This window comes from Choloepus didactylus, chromosome 8, assembly GCF_015220235.1.
Source record: "Choloepus didactylus isolate mChoDid1 chromosome 8, mChoDid1.pri, whole genome shotgun sequence".
NCBI classification, from domain to species: Eukaryota; Metazoa; Chordata; class Mammalia; order Pilosa; family Megalonychidae; genus Choloepus; species Choloepus didactylus.
This window is the reverse complement of record NC_051314.1, coordinates 40805360-40815680: the sequence shown is the minus strand read 5'-3', so window position 1 is coordinate 40815680 and position 10321 is coordinate 40805360. Positions and strand designations below refer to the sequence as shown.

At 37.8% G+C, this 10321-nt stretch overlaps 1 pseudogene; it reads left to right on the top strand.

Moving 5' to 3' along the window:
- Positions 1 to 3597: 3597 nt before the first annotated feature.
- On the top strand, positions 3598 to 8800 carry LOC119542608 (annotated as a pseudogene).
- The last annotated feature ends 1521 nt before the right edge of the window (positions 8801 to 10321 follow it).

Here is a 10321-nt window from a genome sequence, read left to right as displayed (position 1 = left end):
ATGGGCTGTGAAGAAGTAGTGGGTCCTTGGGCCAACTGGTCTGACTCAGCCCCAGGAAATAGATCATTATCATCAACTTTGTCTTTGCAAAAGAAAGGTTGGAGCCACAAATGAATATGTAAGCTCTTGTTAGACAAGTGAAATATAGCTTCATGCTTCTATATTTTTGTGTAAATGTATATGATTTACTAAGCACTCACCATGTGTAATACCCTCTGCTAAGAGCTTTGAATACAATATCTCTTTTAATTCTTACAACAATCCTAGAATGAAGGCATCACTCCTCTCATTTTAGGACTGATGAAATAAGGCTCAGGAAAATGAAGTAACTTACCCAAGATCACATAGCTACCACATGGAGAAGTCAAACTAATAAACTAAGTTGCCCTGATTTCAAAGTTTTAAACATAGGTAGCCAAGCCTTTCATAGGGGAAAAAAAAAACTCTCTATTTCCATAGAGAAGAATTGTATACTTAAATACAAACCTGGCTTTGCCACTGCATGTTCCTTGAAAGCATAGATTATTTTTTCATATCTATATCTTCAAGGCAGCTGAGCACAAATCCTGGCATACATTAGGTATTCAGTTAATATGTGCATCATGTTTATGTGAATACTTACAACAGCCAGGGGCTAATTGTGATCAATAATAACAGCAAGAGCTGATAGCTCAGTGGCAACAGTGAGATCTCCTGTCCCCACTCTTATTCCAGTGTCTTCATAGGATCCTGGGGAAACAAAGCTGCAAGAGGCTGTTTTGAGAGCAGTCAGAGATGAGGAAGCAGTCAGAGAAGGTGTGCATCAAAGAACCCCAGGGATCAGCATATTCTATCCTGTTTCGTGGAAGGTAGTGGGTATGGGTTGTGCTATTGTGAGCATCCTTTCAGAGAGCTTTATTTGAATTCTGAGGTCATATCACTTTTCATATTTCATATAGAACAATATTGTATATTATTTATTTATTAACTCCTGTCTCTGCTCTTCTTTCCATCCCTACCATCACCATGTTCTTCAAAATGCAACCAGCATCCCTAATTCATGAGAGGGACAGCTAATTCAGAGGCTTGAAAACAAATAGATTGAATTCCCTCAACCTGTCTTTATTAAATCTGTATACTACAATAAATTATAACCACCATAAATCATCCCATGGTTCTTTATGAGCTATCCTCACAAAGACATTTCAGAAATTAGATTACATACATGACCTATTTTATTCTCTATGAACAGAATATAAGAAAAGAAATCACTACCAATAACATGTCCTTTTCAAACTTTCTCTCCAAAATGATAATATTTTCAATTATTAAGTATCAAACAATATTTATTGAGAAACTGCTGTGTATCAAACTCTACTAAATGATTTGGAAAATTCAAAACAGTACGAGAAAAGGCTCCTGCCATTGAGTTTAAAATCTAGTTAGAGAGAAAAATCATATATTAAGATGAACAGGCTAAAGGAGAGCATTTACAAACTTCAGATGACCAACAAGTGCTACAGAATGAGATGAAAGATGAGAGTGAGCTGACTTTTGCCTCCGGTGGTCAGAAGGTTTCATGCAGACAGAACATGATCTAGAACTTGAGGGACTGATGAACAGAAAAAAAAAAAAGTATTATTTATTAACTACTCTCAACAATTTCACTACTCTGTATTTCTCCCCTGGCTTGTGAACCTTTCTCAAATCTCTTCCTCTTACAGTTGCCATTGAAAACTAGATCATCTCTCTCTCACTCCCCCCACTTTTCTCCATTTCCTCCCTAACTGCAAGACCACTGCATTTGCTTCCTACCTGCTCTCATGCCTCTACTTTTGCCTTTCTCCAAACTCTTTTCCCAGTAGCCAATGTTATCTTTTATTAAACATAAATAAGTCATTTCTTTGCCACGATCATTCAGTGGCTCCTCATAGCACTTAGAATAACACAGAACATCCTTAACATGCTCTGTGAGACTGTGTGCCTCAGGTCCTTATTGGTTTCTGCAGCCTATATTCTACCTTTTTCTCCCTGTATCATACACCAACCCAGCTGAGCTCTACAGCTCCTGAATTCACTAAGTATTCCCTATCCAAAGTGTTACTGATTGTGCTTTCCCTTGGTGTTCACTTCGATGACTTTTAACCAACTTTTATATGTCAGCTTAAATACCTTTTCATAAGAAAAGCCTTCTCACCCCAGTCTAAACAACTACCCCTCATTCCTGGTATTATTTTTCAAATGCCTATACTTTACAATTATATATTTAGTATTTTACTTAAAGTTGGTTTTCTCATTATTCTATAGGATCAATGATACAGGATCCATGTATATATGTATATTATTTTCATCATTATATTTCCAGGGTTTAGCCCCCACCAAATTAAATAAATGAATAAATTACCCAATTCCAGCACTCAAGTTAGTTTCCACTCTTTTCCACCAATACTGTTCTACCATTTACTATAAATATCAAAGCAAATATCACGCTTAAAAAGTTTTACAAGTTTCTCAATATCCAGTGATTACGTATAAGTTATTTATTAGTCAATGTCACAAACTCTGCCTGCCACTCCTTACCTCTCAAACCTGAAGAGTAAAAAAAAAAAAAAAAATAGAATCCACATAATCCTTGTAGCTTGAAAAGCACTGTATTCCACACCCTAACTTCCTTAATGTCTTTCTTTTTCATTATTATTCTTGTTGTTTTGCTTCTGAAAAATTTCCAAGTAAGCAAAAATAAATCACAAATCAGGTAATATCTGCCCTTTTAAGGCCCATTCAGGAGAAAGGAAAGCAAAATCTCCCAGAATCCTCAGATGGGAAGAGAGAGGAACATTCATTACCCAGAGACATGGGGAAAATGGAACATGAGAAGCTCATTCTGGAGGCCAGATTCAATCTCAGGGATTCAAACGTAGGCCCTTCCCTCCTCTGGCCTACCTCGTAAGAATTTTATCAAGAACATTTATGAGTTATAACAATTATATATTTTTTAAAGAGACAGAAAGAAAAAAACCTTGTACCTTCTCTAAAACTGTAGCCCAAGTTAGACTATTTTTAAAATTAATATAATAATAAGTAACCAAGTGCTTAAAATGAGCCAGCTACTTTTCTAAGTGCTCTACATATATTAACGTACTCAATTCTCTCTCTCTTTCTCTCTCTCACTCTCTCTCTCCCCCTCACACACACACACACACACACACACACACACACACACACACACACACCAGTAACCCTGTGTAGGAGACATTACTATTATCACAAGTCTGTGGAAACTAGGCCCAAAGAGGGTTAATAACTTTCTTAGCTTTGCAGAGCTATTGAGCAATAGTCATTTCACTGTTGCCCTGTGACCCACATTGGGTCTTTGCAAGAAGACTAAAGAGGTGAATTCTGCAGAGTTGCATTCAGTCAAAACGTGCTGACTTCAAAGATCCAATAATGAATACCATTGCCCTTACCTTCCTAAAGCTTTCAGCCCAATGAAGTGACAAAGTCATGGGTAATATAAGAGAATTATTTACCATGTGAGTGATATCAGAACCCCAAGAGGAGTATGGCTACTTCTGTTTGGGGACATCTCCTCAGGGAGGGTCACATCTGAAGGGGGCAATGACAAGTAATGGTGCCACAGGTAATGGAGAGCACTGAACATACTTCTGAGGACTCTCATAACTCCTTTAAAATTACATAAAACAAATAGTTAAACCCAAAAGTTAAACCCAAAAAAAGAAAGGGAATGGGTAAGGGATGAGAGATGGAAAGAAGTTGCAGGGGCGGTGAAAGGCAGAGCAGAGTGAAGAAGACTGAAGCCTACTGTCTGCATTGTGAGCATGCCAACGTGAGCTGAACGGACTTGCTCCATAGAACCCCAAAAAGGCTCAGACACTAGAACCTCTAGACACCCCAAAGAGCCAATGTACAGTTTCAGGCTAACAACAGAACTGGTTAAAAACCTGTATGGAATTTTTAGTAACCCCACCACCACTTTCCCCAGTCTATGGAACCAAGGAACTCTCTTTCTTCAACACCTGGCAGAAGACAGGAAATTTACTCCCAAGAAAACCAAACCTAGGAGACTCTTGACTCAGATCCCAGGACAGCTGAAGACAGGGGGCAAGTTGCCATCCAGAAGATGGGGAGAGTAAGTAAAAATCCGCATGCTGTATAGTACAACACCTCAACCCTCTTTCCCAAGTCAGAGGTCATATTCCCTAAGTGGGAAACTGAACGTTTCCTTTCTGGGAAAACAGAATGATCCAGGAGAGACATACAGGTGTTGGCACTTTGGGGTCTCACAAGGAAAGAGCTGGATTTCAGCCTAGTGAAGGGTGGCAGCCGGCCAGGGCTTCCAAGACACACAAAGCTTCTAATAAGTTTTTCAGGGCCCCGCTGTTAACTATGCATGGATAGTAAAGAATCTCCAAATATTTGAGAAAGTCCTGTAACATGAAAGACAGAGACCAAAGCAAACAAACAAACAAACAAAAAAGTGGCAGGGTGAATTGGGCTTAGAAGGAAAAAAAAAAGAACAATTTAATGAATACTTGAGGATAATGGAAAGAAAATAAATCTGTAAAAAAAAAAAAAAAAAATGAGACTTTAAAATAAATGCTATATTTTAAGCTTGATTACAGACACAAGAATTTTGTAGTATTTTTCTTTATGTCATTTTGTATGTCCCAAATATTCTACAATAATTTTGGAGGAAAAAAAGATAAACCTAAATAGACCAATTTTTAATAAAAAAAATTTTTTGTTACTAGTAAAAAGCAATACCTATTAATACTCATACACTTCAATGGAATTTATGATAAATTAAATCCAGGAATAAACAGAACTCACAATTTATATAAAAATGAGCAAAATTTATATGAAAATGAGAAAAATAAAGAACTTGAAATTAAAATGATAGCAGAAAAGAGTCAATAGAAGAATTCTAGGACAAAATCATAAACTCTCTCAGCAGGTAGAACACAAAAACAAACCATTGGAAAATGAAGAAAATTAAAAGAATCAATTCTGCGTGTTCAACCTCTGAATAATGGGAGTTCTAGATAGAATTCACTCATTTCTCTTCTCCCCTATTTAGCTAAACTCATTAAGAGTTCTCCACACCTACTATTTCCAATTCCACCCCTCTCCTTTCTCTTAACCCACTCCAATCTGGTTTTCACCTCCACACCACTAAAACAGTTCCTGTTTGCCCATCAGCAGCATTTGACAGAGTAGATCACTCCTTCTTCCTTGGAAAACTTGTTTGGCTTGGCTTGTGGAACTTCACACATTCCTGCATTTTCTCTTATATTTCTGACCACTTCCTCTCAATCTCTTTGGCTGTTTTTCACTCTTCTCCCTAATCTCTAACTGTGGGCAGTACTCCCAGAGTCAGCCGTGGGCTCTCTTTTTGTGATCATACTCATTCCCTAGGATCATTGATCCAGTCTGATGGTCTTATGGACCATCTATACACCAATGACTTCCACTTCTGTAGCTATACTTCCCTTAAATGTGCAGACCTAAGTATCAAACTGCCAATTTAGATTTGGATGTTGTTCCAGTTTGCTAAAGATGCAATTATGCAAAATACCAGAAATGGATTGACTATTACAAAGGGGATTTATTAGGTTACAAATTTACAGCTCTAAGGCCATGAAAGTGTCCAAACTAAGGCATCAACAAGAGGATACCTTCATTGAAGAAAAGCTGATGGTGTCCGGAACACCTCTGTAAGCTGGGAAGGCACATGGCTGACATATGCTTGTCCTTTGCTCCCAGGTTCTGGTTTCAAAATGGCTTTCTCCAAAATATCTTTAGGGTTCTGTCTCTCTTAGCTTCTCTCTCTCAGCTCCTGTGCATCCTTGCTTGTTCTCCCAAGGCATTTCTCTCTAAGCATCTGGAGGTCCTCTCTTAGCTTCTCCGGGGCAAACTCAGGGCTTCATTCTTAGCTTAGTATCTCCAAATATCTTTCTGTCTGCTCTCCAAGCAGCTTGGTCTGTGTCAACTCTTAGCTTCTCCCAGGGGAAAACTCTGGATTACATTTCTTAGCTTCTCTCCAAAATGTCTCTCTCAGCTTCTCTGAGCTCCTTTCTCCATGAACTCTCTTAAAGAACTCTTGTAAACTAATCAAGACCAACTCTGAATGGATGGGTTCACACCTCCCTGGAAATAATTTAATCAAAAAATCTCACCCACAGTTGGGTCGGTCACATCTCCATGAAAACATTCTATCAAAAGCTCCTACACCGCAAGATTGGATTCAAAGATCATGGCTCTTCTGCGGTTCATAACAGTTTCAAACTGGCACAGATGTCTAACAACCACCTCACACTTCCAGTGCCCAATTCCAAACTTCTAATTTACTCCTCCCCCACTCCTGAAAAAATAAAAACAACCTGCTCCTCCTGTAGTTTTTCTGGTCTCCATATCTGGCAGTTTCTTTCTTAGACACCAGCCAAAATCTTGATGTCATCCTTCCTTCACTTTTATCTCACACTCCAGCTGCACAGCTGGGCCAACTCACTTCATGCTCAAAGTTTCTGGCTCTTGCCCAGCACTGCCAGGGCAAGTGACAGGTTGTCTCCTGGGAACAGCAACACAGTCTGGGAGATGGGCAGCACTAGGAGAATCTGAAGAGACTTATACCCAGAGGGTGAATGTATATTGCAGTAAGAGAGGTCAAGGGAGCTAAATCTTAACTTTCCTACAGTAGTATTTTTAGAGGAATTCTCAGTTTTTTAAACTAGAAAAATTACATGCAATATGTAATTTTTCTAATTTTTACAAATGAGACATCCTCTAAAAATATATACAGATAGAGAGAGAAACACCAGGAATATCTAAGAATTGAAACTGGTTGTCTCTGGGAAGCATCACAGAGAACCATGAGGGGTAGAGCAAGGACAGCCTTGTGGTATGGTCTGCATTATTAGTCTATGTTCAGGTATTAAAAATTACAATCAAGTTTAAAGTAGAATGAGTGCAATCTTTATAAAGCAAAGAAAAAGAGCAATGGTATCCTCAGCAGAGATAGCAGCTTCTAGAACAACAGGGTATATAGAGGTCGAGCAGTGTGCAGACAGGAATGATTGGCTAAGGCCAAGGAAGTAGGTAAAGGGTGGATTTTAAGCCATCCAAAGGACTTCAGACTTGATCCCATAGGGCTTGCGGAGTAAGTGATGAGCTTAAAGCAGGAGTGAGATGTGAGCATATCTGAATTTTTGAAAGAGCATTCTGGCTGCATTTCAGAGAATACATTATATAGGGAAAGGTCTAGAGGCCAGGAGCTCTTTTAGGAAGCTGATACAATAGCCAAATAGTAAAAAGGCTGAATTAATTGTAGTGGGAATGGAGGGAAGTGATGGACTTGTCTGTTGTTTAGGATCTATGAACCAACTGATCATGATCCATAAGGGAGAAGTGTAAAGAAGCTGACTTTCCCACATGGAAATCAAGCATATGACATTACTCCTGGGAACATCCTAGGACACCTTCCTATGTAATTTAGAGTGAAACTCCTCAAAAGAAACATCTATTCCTGCAACAATTCTATCACACAGTCCATCAACATCAGTCATAGTTATTTCTTGAATATTTTAAGTGAACATTTATGATGATTACAATCGCACCTTTCTAAATTAATAAGTGGGAGTAGGTTCCTATGAAAAGTGACCTCTTAAAGGAAGAAATATTTTTAAATGCTAACTCCTCCTCATGTGACATTTATTCCCTGTGAAAACAGGCCTTGCTCTCACCCTTACTGGGAGTGTTTTTTATGGCCTACCCATTTCATTCTGGATGTCTGTATTCCCCCCACTTCCATACTCAACAGTTATGGTTTCTTTCCATTGTGCACACTGCCAACAAGCTTCTCTTCTAAAATCCCATTTTAATCATGTTATTCATTAATCAATAATCTTCAGGTTCTTTCTTCCACAACCAAAAAAAATTAATGAAGAAAAATTAATTAATTAATTAATTAAGAATAATTAATTAATTAATTAAGAAAAATTAATGAAGAACATTATTCTACAGGAAAATTCTGCTTCAGAAGATTGGACTACTGTCTGTCCCCACTGTACTGGCATCTTTTCTCCTCTGGTCTTTCCCTTCAGCCTTGGATAATTTCTCCACCCATAAAAAAGTTGACTTTCCCTTTAAGATCAGGCTCACACCCCTCTTCCTCCAGTCTTTATAGACCACTGAAGTCCACAATGACCAATCTCTCTGGTGAACCTTTAACACTCATGTCCTATATAACAATCCAGTAATTAATGCTAAACTGCCTTGTAATATTGCTTATATTTTTGTATACTCCATTGGTTTGTTACTTGCTGCATCATTTAGATTTTAAGAATCTATCATCTGTTTCTGTCCTTTTCCATCATTCAAGATGTCGAAGTGAGGACATATTGGTCCTCCAGTGCAAAATTCCAGATTTCCCTGGGTCTTCCCATGGGATCCGTGATTAACTGTGCTGAAAACACAGGAGCCAAAAATCTGTATACTGTCTCTGTAAAGGGGATCAAGGGACAGCTGAATAGACTTCCTGCTGCTGGTGTTGGTGACATGGTGATGGCCATTGTCAAGAAAAGCAAACCAGAACTCAGAAAGAAGGTACTTCTAGCAGTGGTAATTCAACAATGAAAGTCATACCAGAGAAAAGACGGTGTGTTCCTTTATTTTGAAGATAGCACAGGGGTCATAGTAAACAATAAAAGGAGAGATGAAAGGTTCTGCCATCACAGGACCTGTTGCAAAGGAGTGTGCAGACTTGTGGCCCAGAATTGCATCCAATGCTGGTAGCATTGCATGATTCTCCAGTGTTTTTGTAAAAAAAAAAAAATAATAAAAGCCGTTAAAAATTAAAAAAAAAAAAAAAAGAGATAATCTAGCATCTTAGATTTCCTCATAGTCTCCAGAACTTCTTGCCCAGAGCGCACACATTTTGGGTGTTCAATAAATTCTCATTGGTTGAGTTTAACTAGCATCTTACTTTTCAGAAAAGTGCAAGCATAATTCAAGTGTTGATGAAATGCCTACAATGTGCCAAGGCCTATCATGGAGGTGGGAGATGGGAGTGTTCACCTACCCATGGCAGTGAAAGAACAATTAGGCCACAGCCTCAGAGAGAGTCTGCACCAAGATCAGAGGTCATGAGAGAAGGATTGGATCCCACGAGATATTTAAGAGGTGTAAAAGCAGGTGTTGATGCTCCATTAGTTGAAGACAGCAAGGAAAAAGGAGTTAAGAATATCAGGAACAGAGGGATGCTGAATGCCCACAAATTGATCAGTGACATGGAGAAGGTGATATCAATCAGCCTTCCCATTATGACCTTGAGACAAATCTCAAAAACTGGACCCTGTGTTGGTTTGTGATTGCTCAACAAATATCTGCATGGATTTGTGAGGCACAGAGACACACTGAACATACTGAGTATTTTAAATATATCAAAATTTAACATACTAGTGAATTTTTTTTAAAATGGACCTCCAAGAGCTCCATTTCAACCTCTGTGATGGCTAGTTATATTCCATGCCAGTGGCTGAGGGAAAGAAAACTGCACCATCCTTACCTCCAAGGTACTTCAAATCAAGTTGGTGATACAAAGTTAGATATGCAAACATGAACCAACAAGAGAGTAGATATCAGAATGCCAGACAAGAAGCAAACAAAGACACCCATTACCTGGGAGTATTTGTGATTCCTTGATAGTTAAAATTCAGTTTTTTAATGTTATGATGAGAATTTAATTGCAAAAACAAACTCCAAAATATGTATTTGGTAATACGATCATATGATGCTCTTTTCTAGATTATATTTGAAGGAGAAATACATCAGAAGCATATTTGACTACTGATTAGCACCCCCTGCATCAAAATGGCTCTAAGATGAAAAACAATGCCAAATCAACAGAGAATACATTAACTCTGGCCAATACATAATGCAAGCTATTAGCACTCAACTTCGTAAACAATGGTGATATTCAATGAGCTAATTTAAATTATATTTCAGGTTGCAAGAATTTTTAGAAATTCCTCTGAAGCAATATTTTCATTGTCTGAGAACCAAGAACATATAATTAGATAGACTAATTTCACTGGAAATGCATATTTCAAATGGTCTTTTAAAATAGGTTTTAAATTTATTATCCCTTAATAAAGTTTTTTTTTTTTTTTTTTTTTTTTTTTTTCCAGAAACAACTTTAATGTTCCAAGTAGACTCTCATCAATAGCTTTCCTTTGGGGGGAAAAAATCTGTATCTTTTTATTCTTCATTTTATAAAAAAACATTATTGTAAAAAGTAATAAATGCTTACTATAAAACTTTAAAT